The sequence below is a fragment of the Pygocentrus nattereri genome, chromosome 17, assembly GCF_015220715.1.
Source record: "Pygocentrus nattereri isolate fPygNat1 chromosome 17, fPygNat1.pri, whole genome shotgun sequence".
Taxonomy (NCBI): Eukaryota; Metazoa; Chordata; class Actinopteri; order Characiformes; family Serrasalmidae; genus Pygocentrus; species Pygocentrus nattereri.
In genome coordinates this window covers 648,296-667,158 of record NC_051227.1, presented here as the reverse complement: position 1 = coordinate 667,158, position 18,863 = coordinate 648,296, and the positions used below count along the sequence as shown (strand labels likewise).

At 42.6% G+C, this 18,863-nt stretch overlaps 1 non-coding gene across 1 annotated transcript; it reads right to left on the bottom strand.

The window, feature by feature from the left end:
* Positions 1 to 7,724: 7,724 nt before the first annotated feature.
* Positions 7,725 to 7,797, bottom strand: trnav-aac. The gene has a single exon. It is a non-coding gene; the product is annotated as a tRNA-Val (tRNA).
* Positions 7,798 to 18,863: the final 11,066 nt, after the last annotated feature.

Here is an 18,863-nt window from a genome sequence, read left to right as displayed (position 1 = left end):
CCTAAGCCCCTTGATTCATTTTCATCTGTGATTGAGCATTTGGATCGAGCTCGCTGATTGGTTAAGGAATTCCCTGAGTGGACTCTGTAAGAGCATACATTATAGATAAACATCAAACTATGAACTGCCTGATAATACTTGGCTCACAAGAGGTTTGTTATTCAACCCAGAGCATATGGAAATGCTTTCCATTATTTATAATCAGGCAAAGCACAACTTCATCTATCAGGCTTTAGTACTGGATAAAAAAAACCAGGTAATACTGACCGTTAGAAGTGGACATTTTGTAGCTAATGATTATCAGTACTGAATATTGTTATTGAAGCTGGGACTTCATTTACATCTCTCTAATCAAGGTACAATTTCCATATCAGCTCATGAAATAAAAAATGTTGTGTTATTTTTTACATTGCTTTACAATGAATAAGAAAGCCAGCTATGCCAGGTTCATTTATCACAGGCACAAGCAACATCGTGGCTTAGTTTCTTTTGGTTACAAATAAAGACTAATTTGCAAACAAAGAATACCAGTTTCACAAGGTGGTGTTTACTGTCAGAACAAATATTTATCTTTGGGTAAACGGATCTTATTGCTCATTGTGCGTATATGTGTGGGCAGCAGTATGGCAATATTTATTGTTTTCATAATAATAATCCTTACATATGGTCCTTATATTGCATCGCAATACTTCAGGACATTACATAATATGCATAATGATATTCACTTTTTCGAGAACTTTGTTACGCTGGCACAGTTGGTTCCACACTTACAAAGTACTACAAAAAATGATGGATACAATGATTTTTATTATATGCTCTACATACTGTGCTGCACTATATCTAATTATCTAGGCCTAATTATGCTCTCTTTATAATTAAACATGAAGTCGGTATGTATTAAGTACAGACAATATCCATAATATGCTCCGAAAAAAATACTGTTAAACAATAGGTTTCAGCAAATGAATGATCAATTGCTGATCTATCCCACATGTTGATTTAAGAGGAGGAATGTCATCCCCATTTATTTGGTGATTGGTTCTTTTATTGTGTAATGTTAGTCCAACTCCTCAATCAAAGCTTGTTAAATTGATAAATTGATCAATTGAAAGGCCTCTCTAATTAAACATATGCATATGTTGTGAGCTACAGTGACAGTGGCTACTTCATGTGCTTAAGCTTTGGTCGCTTTATTGTTTTAACAAGACCGGATTTTTAGGCTGTAAACATGCAATTCTTCAAGCCTACAGCAGAATTTACCAACCATAACAAGAACAAAGTTAGTATGTTTATTTTCTATGGATTCCATGCTGGTCCAAGCTGGTTTATGCTGGTCTAGTGCTAGTACTGTTGGTCACCCAGCATGGTCAAGATGATTGACCAGCATTCCACATCCAAAACAGAACATATGCTGGTTTTGCTGCTGACCAGCCAAACTGGTCTCTGTTGGTTCTTCAAGTAAGGATGTTGCTGGATAACGGGGCCGTAACTGGATCCTTAATCTATCAGCACAAAAAGCAGCCTGCAGTCCGTATTGATGGCTCCTTAACCTCCCTTCAGTCAGCGATGAGTATGGGGCATGATCAGATGGCAGTACATCACACGTGATATCACAATCCTGTTACATGTTGTGATAAGATTCATCACAAAAAATGATAAACATTGCCAGTACTGTCACCCCTGACCTTACTTTCAGCTAAATGAAGCTCACAAGAGTCGCATGAGGTCAAAAACCCCTTCACGAGCTTTTCAGGCTTGCATACATTCTGTGGTTTTGTTTTGCCCCATCCGTGAAGCAGCTCCAATCAAAGGCTTTGTCACCCAGTGTGCTCCTCTGTGGAGTTCCCCAACATGCGGAGTCTCTGCATGACGACTGCAGTTATGTTTTCTTTGCAATTATATCACATAGTTCACCCAAACTAGTGAATGTCATCTACTCAAAGAGTACACCGAGGCCTTAAAGATTTTTTCAGCCTTTTGCACAAATGGAGCCTGTCCTAGACATACTGAATACAGAACTGTCAAATGTCTGTGGCTGGATTTAGTACCAATACCGATTTATCAGTCATTTCGTCCTGATACCAATTCATCAAATCTGCCATAGTCCTTCCCCAAGAGTGCCTCTCACAGACTAAGCGCACAATGACCTCTCTAAGATTTACTGATACAAAGGTCATTGGGCGTCCCCTTACCCCTGCTCACAAATCCCTTCATCGGTTGAAGTAGGTTTGTAAGAGCAGGGTAAACAGAGCTGTGGCTCTCCGTGACCTGTATTTTATACCCATGACCTACAGAGTCACCTTCACCACCCCGATACTGCCATTCTGTCAGTATTGATTTAAGCTCTATACATTGTGCTAATGATGCTTTCCCATTATGGTAAATGGTCCAGAGAACACTGGTCTTGATTGCATGGTGCCCTGGGCTGTAATCTGTAATCTTTGTTGTAATGTGGGGAGGTTATAAGTAGAATCCCTTAAACCCGTTAAGCCTGTCGCACTGAATTTCACTTTTAATTATTCACAGAATGGCTGCCACACTTGATTTGTCTGACTGTACCATAAACACATTAAAGAAAGGGAAAGGTAAATGAAACAGTTAACGAAACAGGGCAAGGCAAGTGAGTTGTAGCAGGGACAAAAACAAGAACGTACACCCACGCTGCGTGGCCACTGTATATACTGTATGTGTAGACGGGAATGATGGGCTTTAAATTTTTCATTGGTGGAAGATTGAAGTGGATTTGTGTAAGGTATTAAGTAAAATGGCAGTTTAATCTTGATTAGCACAATGGCATAAAATGTGGTAGTAAATTGAACTTCAGAGGTTGGGAATGTGAAGTCATGAGGCAGCGTCTTATGGGTGATCCATCATCATGGCGTGGTTAGGCCATCTAGGCTGGTTCTTCTTTCCCACCTGCTTTCATTGATTTTTGTATCCCGTGGACTCACTAAATCTGGATTACAGGTAAAGGAGCTGGCCTGGCTGCTGTTTTCAACACCAATTTGAATATCAAACAGTTGGACTTCCATGATGTGACTACTTTAGAACATTTGGCTATGAAGGTTCTTTCACCTGTGCTCCTGCTGCTGCTGTTAATACACCGCCCTCCTAAATCTCCTGCTAATGTCTTTCTATCTGAGCTGAATGAATCACTCGTTTTAGCCTCATCTATATCACCTGCTGTTCTGTTGCTGGGCGACTTTAATATTCATGTTGACGCTAGCTGTACGCTCTCCACCCAACTCTGCTGTGTTTTTGAATGTTTTGGACTGATTCAGCACGTTGATTTCCCAACACATATTCATGGTCACACACTTGACCTTCTCTGTACCCAGGGTTTAAATGATGTTTCAGTTTCTGGTTCCATTGTTGGTTTCTCTGACCATAAGCTCATTGGGTGTGGTCTTGGTTTAGCCCCCCCCCCTAAATTCTACAAGAAATCTACTATTTCTTTTCATAATCTTACCTCTATTCCCACTAAGACCTTCTACAAACTTCTCCAGGTACTTCACCATGGTTCACTCCACAACTCAGAATCATGAAAGTTAAAGTTAGGCGTTCAGAGCGTCTGTACAAGAAAACTGGTCCTTTCAGTTCATTTCTCACTTTTTACTGAGCAGGTTTCCATCTATAAAGCTGCATTAAACGCTACACGCTCCTCTTTCTATTCATGACTTAGAAACTCTGGCAGTCACAGGCCTAAAACTCTCTTTCATATTATAAACAAACTTCTTCAACCTCCTGTACCACTAACCTTGAACTCCTCTGTCCAGTGTCAAGCATTTTTTTCTGGATGAAATGAATAAGATCTATCCGCACTTCCCTGAAGCACCCGGCATTTCTTTTCCTCAAGCCTCTGTTTCACTCTCACCTGATAATTGTCTCTCTGTTGTCTCCCCTGTGAACTCCTCCACTGTGTCTGAGATTATTTCCAAATCCTCTACTTGTACATCTCAACTGGATCCTGCTCCTACAGCTGCTCTGAAGTCTGCTTCCTCTGTTATTGCACCACTCATAGCTCATATGATTGATCTATGCTTTTCATTAGGCCCTGTTCCTCCATCTCTCAAAACAGCTGCTGTCACTCCTGTCCTACAGAACCCTGGGTTGGACCCATCCTCACTAGCCAACTACAGACACATCTCCAATCATGTAAAAGTTGTAAATGACTTGCTGCTGTCTACAGATGCTGGAGTTCTTAACATCCTGATTCTCTTAGATTGAACAGCAGCTCTCGACACCGTTAACCATAATCTTCTTATATCTAGACCGTTATCTGTTGGCATTACTGGCCCTTCAGTGGTTACAGTCATACCTTGTTGATAGGCATCAATACATTTCTATGGGCTCCCACAAATCTGGTATCGCTCCAGTACATTGTGGTGTACCCCAAGGATTTGTCCTTGGGCCTCTCCTCTTTATCATTTACATCTTCCCACTCGGTCGGATCATCCGCAACCGTAGTTTTAACTTTCACTGCTATACTGATGACATTCAAATTTATGTCAGCACTACTTCCGTCTCTGCCTCCGCCCAGGCTTTCAGTTCTTGTGTCAGAGATTTGAACATTTGGTTGCAAACTAATTATCTGAAACTAAATGCTGGTAAAACCCGAGGTTCTGTTAGTTGGATCTAAAACCTCACTTTCCCAGGTATTGAACTTTCCAGTTAACATTGATGGTGTTGATATTAAGCCAGCCCAATCTGTTAAGAACCTCGGCTGTCTTCTTGATTCGTCTCTTACTTTCGAGTCTCACATTAAGCTCATTGCCAAAACTGCATTTTATCATCTGTGTAACATTGCACACCCTATGCTGAGCGACACTGATGCTAAAATGTTGATCAATGCCTGCATCTTCTCTCGCATCGATCACTGTAACTCACTTTTCTATGAACTTCCAGTTAAACTAATCAATCGTCTTCAGTACGTCCAAAATTCAGCAGCCAGGGTTCTGACCTCCCCAAGCACACAGCTCATATCATTCCTATTCTGTGACAGTGGCATTGGCTTCCAATTAGATTTAGGACTAAGCACAAAATCCTTCTTCTTACCTTCAAGGCTTTCCATGGTCTGGCTCCGACATTCCTTTCTGATCTCATTTCTCTATACTGTCCCTCTCGTGCTCTCCGATCATCTAATGCTGGACTCCTCAGTTCCTTCAGCTAGACTTTCTACTATGGGTGGCAGATCTTTCAGTGTTGCTGCTCCCAAACTCTGGAATTCTCTACTTCCACTCCTCGTAAATGCTCGTCTCCGTCTTCCTTCAAATCCCTGCTTTCCTTTTTTCCTCTCTGTAGTCTTTTTTTTTTCTTTTTATGATGTAAAGCATCCTTGGTTTTGTGAAAGGTGCTATATAAATCAAACTTATTATTATTATTAAATACCTCCGCAGAGCTGTAGTGGATCTGCATGGCCACCAGATCAAAGACTAGAGTTAAATCGAGGAAAGCAGATATGAAAGGAAATTTGATTCAACTGTTCCGACGCAGCTGTAGTTAAACAGCATGTAGGAAGTAGAGCCTGAGCCATATCGTGAAGTCATCAACACTTTTCAGTCCCCATTTTCCATTCTTAACAATAAAATGGGAAATGTGATGGCCAAAAGATAAAAGTGTCCTGCTTTTTAAAGCCGCTTTGTCGACACACACACCTCAGAAGATCGGAACAGGGACAGCTTTGGGAGAAATGACGTGGAGCTGACAGGCAGAACTGTTTCACTTCTTTTGTTTAACTTGCTCTCACCCACTTTGAGTGGGATGTGTGTCACACCTAGGTCACACACTGGAGAGCGCGCTGGGCCTCGGCAGGTTAGCCTCAGTGAGGTAATCATCTAGCCAAGCCATCTTTGCAATGCCAAATGCTGTTGAAGACGATTGCCTTGTCTGGCTTTTAAACGTGGGATAGAACAGTGGTGTGCTGCTTTTCATTTCATTCTTGTAAGCTGTGTAGCCTTTAGCATGCAAATGAGCCAGTTAACAGAGGAACGCAGTCATGTAGAACACATGGAGTAGTTTGAAATGTTCAATTTAAAGGTAGTTTATTGCTATAGCTTATAAACAGCTTTGTCTGCTTTTGTTTTCAGGTTTGGAAAGAAAAATGCATCAGGACACAGTGATTTCTGGGCAAGTTCTGCTGCTGAAATCGACACCGGTGTTCACTTGGTCCCTCGTTGGCGAGAGAACATCTAACACCCCTTACTTGAGCTAATAAAGTAAGGCAAAAGCCCTTAAATTGGCACTGGGGGATTCCTCAGAGGGGAAATGATGAGGCCAGCCAGTACTGAAATGGGGGGTAAGAGACAGTGGAAAGATGCATCACTGGAGCCACAACAGGAGATGATCATTGAAATGTTTAATGATAATATTGCCTTCGACACAAACAGACTACATTACTGTCATTATTCTTATTGTAGATTGACAGGGTCGTATCATAACTGTGATCACGGTGATAAACCACTCGCACAGAAGTGATTAGACTGTTGCTACAGCTACCTTATGGTTGTGTAACTGCACTTTGGAAGCCATGATATGTACCATAAGACTGGCCTGACTAATGTGTGCTCTTCTAAAGCTGCGGTCTTTCATAAACGTCCCGTCAAGTCTGGTTCAGGTCACCACCACTGAAAAGAAATAAGTCTGTAAGTTTCTCTACACTGAAACATTTCATGTCAAACCATGCTGAAAGACTATTTATATCTAAATGGCTGGATTATTCAGACAATTTTGAAAATTGGCATAAAACTAGCATTTCATATGTCAGGGTCTTTCTACCAGTAACTAACGTCCTTCTGCATTTTTTGTATTCTTCCTAACTTCAAGATCCACCATTGGAAGGGCCTTTAAACTGGACATTCTCTCAACTGTGGCACCACTGTAACATTTGCATGTTTTATGACAGATGAAGCAATGTTTCGATTTTTCATTTTGGCTGGAAAGTCAAATGTCACAAGTCAGGCGGTCAACCAATGAAGGGGAGTTTCTGCCTGTTCAGCTTCATTTGTGTTTTATTATTAACTTTTTTTTTTTTTTTTGCTGAATAGCAGCTTGCAGCATGTTAGTAAAATGTCAAAAAGTACCAGATTTAAGATTTTTTTTAGCAGTCTATATTCTCTAGTGGTTTCTGGTATAACTTCAGTGAAAGAGTTTTGTCGCTCTCTAGTGGCTAGTTTAGGTATTTACTGCAGGCCTTGTGAAATGCAAAAATTTGGATTAAAAAATTTATATATATATATATATTTTTTTATATATATATATATATATATATATATATATATATATATATATATATATATATATATATATATATATAATTTTTCCTTCTAGACTTTTAAGATGTGATTCAACAGTAAATTTATCGTACTACTCAGTAAAATAGTAGCCGTTGTATGGTAAATGACTTTGTACGTGGTGTGTAGAACTATTAAACTCCGCCCTCTAGTGGTTAGACCTATCCATCTGTTTATTCATTTACGATTAATTAATGATTATAGTGCTAAATGAACCTTCCTCCCAGTATCTATGCAGTTAATATTAATAAAAAGAAAGGAATATGTAAATGTTTTTATCTTTAGGTTTTATTGTCTTTGCCAAATGCTCGCATATAGCTAATAGACATGTTTTTCTGCATGTTGGTGATGTACAGAGCAGTTTATATAGGGGTCCAGTTGTAAAACCGAAGCAGGAGCGACTAAAAGTGATCATGGAGAGACGTGAAAACAGCTTGTTCCCGCCCGGTTTCGAACCGAGGACCTTTCGCGTGTTAGGCGAACGTGATAACCACTACACTACGGGAACTGAGCTGCGGAGCGGGGCGGCGACGACCTTGTTAAACGAGACCCGTTTTTCGTTTATTTTGTTTATTTTATTTTGGACAAATGGACAAAATTATAAATATAAGACTTATTTTTAACACTTGGATGCAAATCCTTTGCGGTACGTGAAACCTGGAACCTATGGCCATCACAGAACGCCGGGTTTCCTCCCTGAAGAGACTGTGGGAAGCTTTCACAATGTGTTTTGAGTCCCTCTGTACTTCAGTTTCGAGGCGTTCAACCAAATCTTTCAGAAAATATAACTCGATACACTTCAGATATCATCTGGCTACTTCGGTCAGTAGTCAGACCGTCGGTAAACACCAGTGACCCAGTTCCATTGGCATAGTGTTCCTCAGACCTTGAGCCCTTCCTTTGGTTCTGCACGCTATTCTTCTCTCATTCTTCTGGTACAAGTTAAACTTGGTTTCATCCGTCCAAAAATCTTGTTCCAGGATTTTTTAGATGTTTTCTAGTGAAGTCTGATCTGGCCTTTCTGTCTTCCGCGGGCTTCCCGGCCTTTTGGTGTTGCTGAGCTTCTACTATCTCTCGGCTTGTCCAGATCATAAAGTACCTGAATTTTATCTGATGTATCAATGTTTGTGGGGGTAATATTTGAAACTGTGCAGGGCAGTGGGTTTTGATGACTGCTGGGGATGCATTGGAGTCCTGGAGGCCCAGTGTCCAGCTCAGATTGGTAATCACTCTACTGGCCAATAACAGATCAGGTGAATCAGATGTGTTTGAGTATGGAAATCGCCCATGATAAAGATCAATAATCACGGTTTTATTCCACAAACAGTGCCCACCACGGTTTACAGTGCAGTATTTTTATTAAATAAATAAACAAATGGCAGCTGCTAGGTTCCCTTTAGGTCACAGCTCTGCAGCGATGAACATCTTTTATCTTCTAACAGTCCAAATTCAATTCATGAAGGCCTTGGTGATCAGCTGATTAGTGGAATAAGGTGTTTTTAATGAGGCACCACGACTGTGGGGCTGAACGAGGTGTGTTTTATGATGCACAGCAAAGGTGGAGCTGAAGCCTAGAATGAACTCAGTGTGACACCCCTGCTTTAAACAATCACGACATTTGAACCTCTAGGATAAAATGGCGTTAAACTTTAGTTTATATTTGAACTATTAAAAACTGACAGACTTTTGGTTATATGCTCATAAAATGTATTTGGACCTGACATGATAAAGAAAGTGTTGAAGGCCATATGTCTGTTATAGTAGGATTGTTGGTATCTTAGCCACAACGTTTGAGAAGTTAGTTAAGGAATATTGGAATATCTCTTTGTTTATATCTCATAAATGTTCACAGCTTTGGTACTATTTGATCCTCAGAAAGCAGAAAGCTAGCATGCTTGTCAGTACCAAGTAAGTCCAAGTCAAACTTTGTCATTCTGTTCAGGGGCAGTCTTCACCTTAGGCAAAGGGAGGCAGCCGCCCTGGGACCCCATTAGCGAAGGGCCCAGTATACTGTGTTGATGTAAAATGTTATCACAGAATATAAATACATTTCCATAATAGCTGGTCTGCATTTTAAACTTCAGTACAGAAAGGTGGAATACTGGGGGTACCAGGGTGCTTGGAACATACAGGGCTTATTACATAGCTGATAAGAGAGGCACAGGAACAACAAGAAGACCTGATGGTGCTGTGGCTGGATCTTATGAATGCCTATGGATCCATTCCTTACAGGCAAGCACAGACAGCTTTGCACAGACGTCACATTCCGAGTAAGATGAGGGAGCTCATTTTGGATTACTATCGGAATTTCACTATGAGTGTCTGGAACAATGATGTCTGGGTGGCACTGTTTGGAGAAGAGCATGATCACAGAAAGCACCATTTCTGTGATATTGTTTGCCCTGGTCATGAATATGCTGGCAAAGGCAGCAGAGACCAAGTGTAGAGGGCATCTAATCAAATCTGGAGGTTGGCAGCCCCCTATAAGACCCTTCAAGAATTTCTTGATAGTAACAACTGCATCAGTTCCAGGCACAAGATGGGTTTGGAGAGACTCATCACTTGGGCTCAGGATGTTTTTAAAGAAAGCAAAGTCCAATCTTCTGGTGCTAAAAAGAGATACAGTTACTGACAAATTTTGGTTCTCCCTGGGAGGCATACAGATCCCAAAACCTTCTAAAACGCTTGTTAGATTTTTGATTGCTCCCTAAAAGATTCTGTGTCGAATTAAGCTCATAAATCAAGATCTGGAGACATGGCTAAAGGCTGTGGATAAATGAGGGCTGCCAGGCAAGTTCAAAGCTTGCATTTAACAGCATAGCATTCTCTCCAAAGTTCTGTGGTCAGTGCTTCTGCCCACAGTCAAGGGTTTTGAGAGGCAGATCACCTCTGCAGATGGCTAGGGCTGAAACGAAGCCTGACTAGCATCGCTCTGTATGGAAGCAAGAACAAGCTGCAACTTGCCACCAGTGGCCTGACTGAAGAGTTTGTGGCTATGCGTGCAAAGTAAGTGCTTCAGTACAGAATATCTAGTGATCCTAAGATTGCACAGGCTGGAATTGAGGTCAGAATGGAGAGAAGACGTTAAGGCACATGATGCAGTTGACCAAACGCCGTCATGATTATGTCATAGTGTGCTAGTTGGAAAACTGGCTCCTGGCCAAGCAAGGCAGGGTAATACTCCAACTATCTGCTATGATAAAGGACAATGATAGAAGACAACTGGTTCAGAAAGATGTGAGAGCTGACGCTGAGGAGCTGCATGCTAGCCATTTGGTCAGGATGCAGCAACACGGTCTGTGGACTTGGTGGGAAATAGCTACAAACCATAAGATCTACAGGTCTGACCTCTGGCAGGCAGAACCATTCAGGATAAAGTTTCTCATCCAGCCAGTGTAAATGATGAATTCTAGACATTACATAATTCTCAATGCTACAGTCTTCTCAGATATTTTACAATCTCCGGTGGCTCTATTCATTATTCTGCACACATCTAAAATGTTTATTTAGAGCTTACTAGGGTCCTACTATTTATTTGAAACATGTAAAGTTTCACAAGACGTTATAATTTTATACACTTGTCTGCAGCCAAATTGGTTTTATATTATTGAAAACAGTGATTCCAAGCTTTTGAACGGTTGTGTATGTTTCATTTAAAGTGACTTGGTGCAGTTGTGCAGTAGATACTAGTCCAGTAGGGCAGTCGAGTCAGAAAGGGCAATCAGGCAGCGGAAAGCAGCCATTCATAAGTCTGGAACCACTTGGCGAAGATGCTTCGTAAGTCTTCTCCAGATGGGAGGGGCATGAACAATCCATGGGAGCGGACTTCCTCATACCGCGTTCAGTGAATACGTCCTTGATATCAGGAAAACTTGACCACTAATAGACTGGGCAGTCTTCATTACTCACCTCATTGCCTTCCTGCTTTGGGTGGAGCAGTTTTCATACCAGACAGTGATGCTACAAGCCAGGATGCTCTTTATAATGCACAGTTGAGGATGGGTGTGTGTATATGGGTGTGAGCATGTTTAGTGCTGAGCCAAAATTGACAATAAGTATTCTAACATAAGTGTCCTTATTGTCCAAGAGAAATAAGGCTGGGTCAATGGCCAGCAGTGGAAATGTTTCTTCCAGTAGGTGAACTGGTGGGGATACAGTGTAGCTGGATCACCAGGGTGAGTTGCGATCCTCACTGCAGACTGGGTGCTGGATGATTCTTATTGGGCACAGAAGCCATTTAGGTATTATAACAGGCATTATTTGGGTGGCGGATCACTCTCAGCACCGCAATGGCACTGATGTGGTGGTGGTGTGTGTTGTGCTGGACCGAGTGGATCAGACACAGCAGTGTTGCCAGAGTTTTTAAACACCTCAGTGTCACTGAAGGACTGAGAATATTCCACCAACCAAAAATATCCAGCCAACAATGTCCTGTGGGCAGCATCCTTATGAAGGACTAGAGCATGACCAACACAAACTGTGCAGCTACTGTCTCTAACTTTACATGTACAGGATGGACCAACAAGGCAGGAGTGTCAAATCGAGTGGACAGTGTTTAAAAACCACTGTGTCTACAACTGCTACTGTCTGTCCAGCCACTGCTGAGTTTGATCCACTTGTACCAGTGCAACACACTAAAAAATGATCAACCATCCAAATAATACCTAATCTGTGGTGGTCCTGTGGGGTTCCTGACCATCACTACACCTCTATATCCTTCTGATTTGAACAGCTTTAGATTGTTTTAAGGCCACCTACTCTAGATTTGGAACATTTGTGCATGTGTCTAAATAGGGAGTTGTCTCCTGTTGTTCCAATGGCAAGTCTGGTGGTGCCAGTGCATACTGCAGTCATACGAACTAATTCGTTTCTGTCTTTTTCATCTTTTTTGTTATTTTTTTTGATAGAACTGAATTTTGTTGTGTAGTCTGCATCTTGATATTGATTCTGGATGCTGTAGCTTGTTGGCCTCCTCTGGTGTACAATTTGCATAGCATGTACTGGTAATTCTCTCAAGACTCTTATTAACATTATATTATAGTATATATAGCATATTATCACAAAACTCTTCTAAAATGATATGTATACACATTTAGTCTGATTGTGTGCTTTCATTTATTTAGATCAAATTTTTGCCTTGCCTGATGGACAGATAATGCTGTTACTGTTAGGGATGATATCATACAATAAATGTGATGAATCATATCTGTGTCAGTAGATTATTACTTTTAAAAAATTGCCATTGGACAGACGTGTAGATTTGAATGAAATTAAACAGATAAAAAGTTTAAGCGCAAAAGATTTGCAACCAGGTATGGAAAATTACAATTTATGATTGTTAGAACCGAACCAGAAACCCTGGCTGAATGCAGAGGTCCGATCTCTGCTGAAAGTCAGGGTTCTTGCCTTCAGGTCTGGCGATTCACAGAAACTCAGGAGAGCTAGATGTGAGCTGACAGCAGGCGTAAAGAGGGCCAAAGCTGCATATGCTCAGAAGATCCAGGGTCATTTTTCTTCCCAGGATCCACGGAGCATGTGGAAGGGCATCAAATGCATCACAGACTACACCACCAGATATGCACAATGCACTAGGGACCCCTCACTGCTCAATGCTCTCAATAAGTTCTATGCCCGCTTTGAGGACCCAAACACACCCCCCAGCACCAGACTCACTCCGCCACCTGAAGAACAGCCCCTCAATGTGACCCAAACTGAGGTGAGGAGGATCCTTAAGAAGATTAACTCCGCAAAGCTGCTGGCCTGGATAACATTCCAGGTCATGTGCTGAAGTGCTGTGCACCTACCAACTGTGGTATATACAGTTGGTAGGTGCATGCTTGTCTCTCAGAGGTGCTGACAAACATCTTTAACTCCTCTCACATCAAAGTCAACATTGACGTCACTGGGGATCCACACCAGTACGCATACCAGAAAAATCGATCCACAGAGGATGCTATCTCCTCTGTGGTCCACACTGCCCTCACCCACCTGGAGAGTAAGGACTCTTACGTCCGGATGCTCTTTGTGGATTTCACATCGGCCTTTAACACCATGATTCCCCAGACCCTGGCTTACAAACTCCAGACACTCGGACTGAGCACCTCTCTCTGTAATTGGGTCCTGGACTTCCTGACTAACAGGCCACAGTCTGTGAGCATCCACAACATCTCCTCCTCCACCATCACCCTCAGCACCGGCTCCCCTCAGGGCCCCCTCCTGTTTACACTGCTCACATATGACAGCTCAGCTATCCATCCAAGTTGTCATACTGTAAGGTTTGTGGACGACACGGTGGTGGTTGTAGTCTGGCTATAGGCAGGAGGTGGAACACCTGGAGAGTTGGTGCAGTGAAAACAAATCAATGTGAAAACAAAGGAGATTATTGTTGATTTCAGAAGGGGCAACACCATCCCTCCCCTCCCCCTACACATCGGAGGATCTGCAGTGGAAGTGGTCTCCAGCTGTAGGTACTTGGGGGTACACCTAAGTAACAATCTCACCTGGAGTAATTACACTTCCAGCCTGATCAGGAAGGCACATCAGCGCCTCTACTTCCTCCGAAGGCTGGACTCGGGAGTTCAGTACTCTCCTCATTCTACAGATGTGTGGTGGAGTGTGTTGTGTGCTCCAGATTCACCGTGGGGCACGGAAGCTGCTCTGCGGCAGAAAGGAAAGCTCTGCAGAGGGTGGTGAAGGCTGCACAGAGAACTGTTGGAGTCAGCCTTCCCACCACCATGGACATTTATACCTCCAGATGCAGGAAAAGGGCCACTGGCATCATGAAGGACCCCACCCATCCAGCACACACACTTTTTGTCCCGCTCCCCTCAGTTAGGAGGTTGTGGAGCATTACACACGTGGACAAAATTGTTGGTACCCCCTCGATTAATGAAAGAAAAACCCACAATAGTAACAAGAATAACTTTAATTTGACAAAAGTAATAATAAATAAAAATTCTATGAAAATGAACAAATGAAAGTCAGATGTTGCTTTTCAAACATGCTTCAACAGAATTATTCAAAAAAATAAACTCATGAAACAGGCCTGGACAGAAATGATGGTACCCCTGAAAAATGTGACAAAACGGACACGTTAAATCAAGGTGTGTTCACTAATTAGCATCACAGGTGTCTACAAGCTTGTAATCAGTCAGTGGGCCTATATATAGGGCTACAGGTAGTCACTGTACTGTTTGGTGACAAGGTGTGTACCACACTCAATATGGACCAGAGGAAGCAAAGGAAAGAGTTGTCTCAGGACATTAGAAAGAAAATTATAGACAAGCATGTTAAAGGTAAAGGTTATAAGACCATCTCCAAGCAGCTTGATGTTCCTGTGACTACAGTTGCATATATTATTCAGAAATTTAAGATCCATGGGACTGTAGCCAACCTCCCTGGACGTGGACGCAGGAGGAAAATTGATGACAAATCAAAAAGACGGATAATACGAATAGTAACAAAAGAGCCAAGAACAACTTCTAAAGAGATTAAAGGTGAACTTCAAGCTCAAGGAACATGAGTGTCAGATCGTACCATCCGTCAATGTTTGAGCCAAAGTGGACTTAATGGGAGACGACCAAGGAGGACACCATTTTTGAAAACAAAACATAAAAAAGCCAGACTGGAATTTGCCAAACTACATGTTGGCAAGCCACAAAGCTTCTGGGAGAATGTCCTATGGACAGATGAGACAAAAATGGAACTTTTTGGCAAGGCACATCAGCTCTATGTTCATAGACGGGAAAATGAAGCATATCAAGAAAAGAACACTGTCCCTACTGTGAAACATGGAGGAGGCTCTGTTATGTTCTGGGGCTGCTTTGCTGCATCTGGCACAGGGTGTCTTGAATCTGTGCAGGGTACAATGAAATCTCAAGACTATCAAGGAATTCTAGAGAGAAATGTGCTGCCTACTGTCAGAAAGCTTGGTCTCAGTCGCAGGTCATGGGTCTTGCAACAGGATAATGACCCAAAACACACATCTAAAAACACCCAAGAATGGCTAAGAGGAAAACACTGGACTATTCTGAAGTGGCCTTCTATGAGCCCTGACCTAAATCCTATTGAGCATCTTTGGAAGGAGCTGAAACATGCCATCTGGAAAAGGCACCCTTCAAACCTGAGACAACTGGAGCAGTTCACTCATGAGGAGTGGGCCAAAATACCTGCTGAGAGGTGCAGAAGTCTCACTGACAGATACAGGAATCGTTTGATTGCAGTGATTGCCTCAAAAGGTTGTGCAACAAAGTATTAAATTAAGGGTACCATCATTTCTGTCCAGGCCTGTTTCATGAGTTTATTTTTTTGAATAATTCTGTTGAAGCATGTTTGAAAAGCAATATCTGACTTTCATTTGTTCATTTTCATAGAATTTTTATTTATTATTACTTTTGTCAAATTAAAGTTATTCTTGTTACTATTGTGGGTTTTTCTTTCATTAATCGAGGGGTACCAACAATTTTGTCCACGTGTGTAAGAGTAAAACAACCAGACTGAGGAACAGCTTCTTCCCTGTAAGACTCTTAAACTCTAATTAGACGTCACTGCAATGGCACTGCATGTCCACTTATTTATCTCTGCTGCTGTACTGTATCACCCCTCCACTATATCACCCCTCCACTATATCACCCCTACACATGTCACTTTACACATTACCAGGATTAAGATGTACACCTTCTACCCTGTACTCATGCTGCTGTGTTTCATGCTGCTGTTATTTGCACCTTCAATTGTTTATTGTTACTTTTGGGAGTTAACTGGGACCTTGATTTACAGTATTTCATTCCACCTCATGTACCACATGCACCCAGTTCCCATTTTGCAACATTGAAATTGTGAATAAAGCCTTCATGGGCGTTGCTAGGCCAGTTTTAGGGGGTCTTTAGCCTCCTCTAAATGTTATTTAGCGCCCACCTCCTAAGTAAATGTACATAACTAGTCAATCTGTGGTTTATCCTCATTCAAAACATACAGTAACAGCAGGGCGCGGGCACGGGGAGACGCCCTCTGCTACGCGCGGGTGCATTGACAAACGTAGCGTTTAGCCAATCATATCAGACTTCAATATGTCGTAAGCCAATCATATCAGACCTGGGGGAGGGGCTCCGTTTATGCACTGCAAAGTAATCAGTATCCAACCAAGGCGTTTTGGCTAAAAGCTCAGTAAAGTAAACATTTTACCTCCTTCAGAATGTGTTATATAGGGAGTGAAACCGTGTTAGAGTGAAAATATCCACCTACAATATGGATTTGTGGCAAATTAAGGTCAGCTCTAGCTAGCCAACCTAGTTAAGCTGGGGTTTTAGGCCAGGCTAGGGCTAACGCCCGCTAACAGGCCGACTAGTTTAGCCCATGGAGTGTGTGGTTTAACCTCCCTGCGCAGCGACTGAGCGAGGGAGGGACCAGGGGGGGTGCATATAACGCTCCTGACAGCTCGTTCATTTCCCTCTTCAGTGCTTTTGTTTGTCTTATAACGATGTCTACAGTGAATAAACGTCAGTCTTGGCACATCCCTCAGTTCCTTAAGCTGTAGATGGAAATGAAGAGGCAGCAGCTCCGTCGAAGGCCAGTCAGAAGTTAGAAGACTTTTACCAGTTCAGACAAAATAACGAAATAAACCGATTGCTTATCTGAGTTTAACAAAGTGAATGTCTTTCTGGACACAGGAAGAGGGAGAGAGAAGCTGGAGACTGACGGAGCTGAGGGAGCAGATCTGATGGAGGTTACTGATCCAGAAGAAAGTGAGTTGTATAAGATAAAGATAATTTCACTGAAGAAGAAAAAAAGGTGTCACCATGACCAAGAGATTCCGTCACCTAGCTTATTAAACATATTTCTTATTATCAGAAATCAGGCTGAACTGATCTAGAATCTGTGTATTTGAGTAATATATCTAGAACCCTGCCGCTTGTCTGAGAGAGAAGACAGTGCGGCTTGGCTTCAGTGCCTTTGCTCGATCTGTGCCTGTTGTAAGTGGATGGATATGGTGTTTGTTATACTGGCTCTGTGCTCAATACAGATGCCAGAGACGGATCTGCTGTGTGCCAATATGACCGAATAATCATTTTAACACAGATCATGAACTAAGGCCCAGTCCCATTTCTTCTTTTTACCCCTACCCCTTGTTTTCGAGTGTCACCCTAACCCATTGGAGCTGAGTTACAGGGGGTAGGGGTTGAAATCTTGCCCTACTAAACTATTAAACCCTTAAATAAAAAAAAATAAAAGATGCTCTATTAACAGGCTTCCATTGCTGCTCTGTATAGGCGACCCGGCCTGCAGGGGTGAAATGGGATTGGGCCTAAAGTGCATTCTAAAGTGCATCTCTTTGGGGACCGTGCACCCAGACCCCCCAGTGCAGGTTTAGTTCCCCTATCCGTGAACCTCTGGTGAAACTGTTTTAGTAAGGCGAAAATGTGACTTTTTAATAAGCCATTGTATTAAATGATTACAGCAGCAGCAGCTCGATTAATGTCTACGAAATTCCGCTTCCTCGCTGATTTGTGCATGTAGTTGTTGCCATCAGGCCGTTTAAAGTATCCAGACACAGCGTTTAACCCGTGTGTGATGGCTTCCCAGCCGGGAACTGACGCTCATCCCACTGTCCACTCTTACGGGAAGCCGACAACAAATCATTTTGATCGAGTGTCCAGATCGATTAGTCGTCAGGTCTAGTCGTGCAGGAGTCTACGACGATGGGAAAGTCAATAGGGATGAATGGAAATCCCTCTGCCCAGTGAGCGCGAGCGGCCCATAAATACGGCCGGGGGTTGTCTGAAGAGCGCATCGTAAGCTGAGCTGACGGTCCTTTGCTGGGAAGCGTGCCTGCAAATGGACAATTTCCCTTCAAATACCTGTCAGTCAGTGGAGCCTGGAGCAGCCCACTGCTGCAACAGCTGACATGATTCATCCAGGTCTAGTAATCCTTGCCCTCCATAGCAGAGTAAGCTAAAGCAACCTGTGTAGACCAGGGGTGCCCACCCTGTACCACCCCGCGGTTTAGCTCCACAGCTGATTCAACTGTGTTGGATCTGAGCTGTCCATGGTGGGAGATCTCTTGGAGCAGGACTGAGCACCCCTGGTGTAGGCCCATCATCATGATCATCATCATCATCATCATCATGAATGAGGCCTGCATTGTAATGGCACAGTTCTGACACTAGGCGGCAGTAAAGCACCAGAAATGACTCGCTTCGCGACGCACCAAGCCTGAGGCGTTTGATGGAGAGTTGTACAGAGAGAGGCGTCGCTCGCGCCGCAGAGGAGCATTCTGTGTGCACGTCTAGCGCCGCTTACTTGAACCATCTGTGTTAAAAGGTCGAGTTTCCTTCTGCTCATTCACAGGGGTCGCTTAGTGTGACCCCCGGCTCATGCAGTCCGTTACCTTTCCATTTCCTTTCGCGGCTGCTGGCTGTCTTTCGGGGAAACTTCTGTTTTTTCCCGCCAAGACGGTTTGTTTATTTATTTGTTTATTTATTTATTTGTTTATTTTTTTGCTTGTTTATTTGATTGATTTCTACGCTGCTCGTCCAGCGTGTGTCAGTCACCGGTCTGCTGAGCCCACACAGCCCT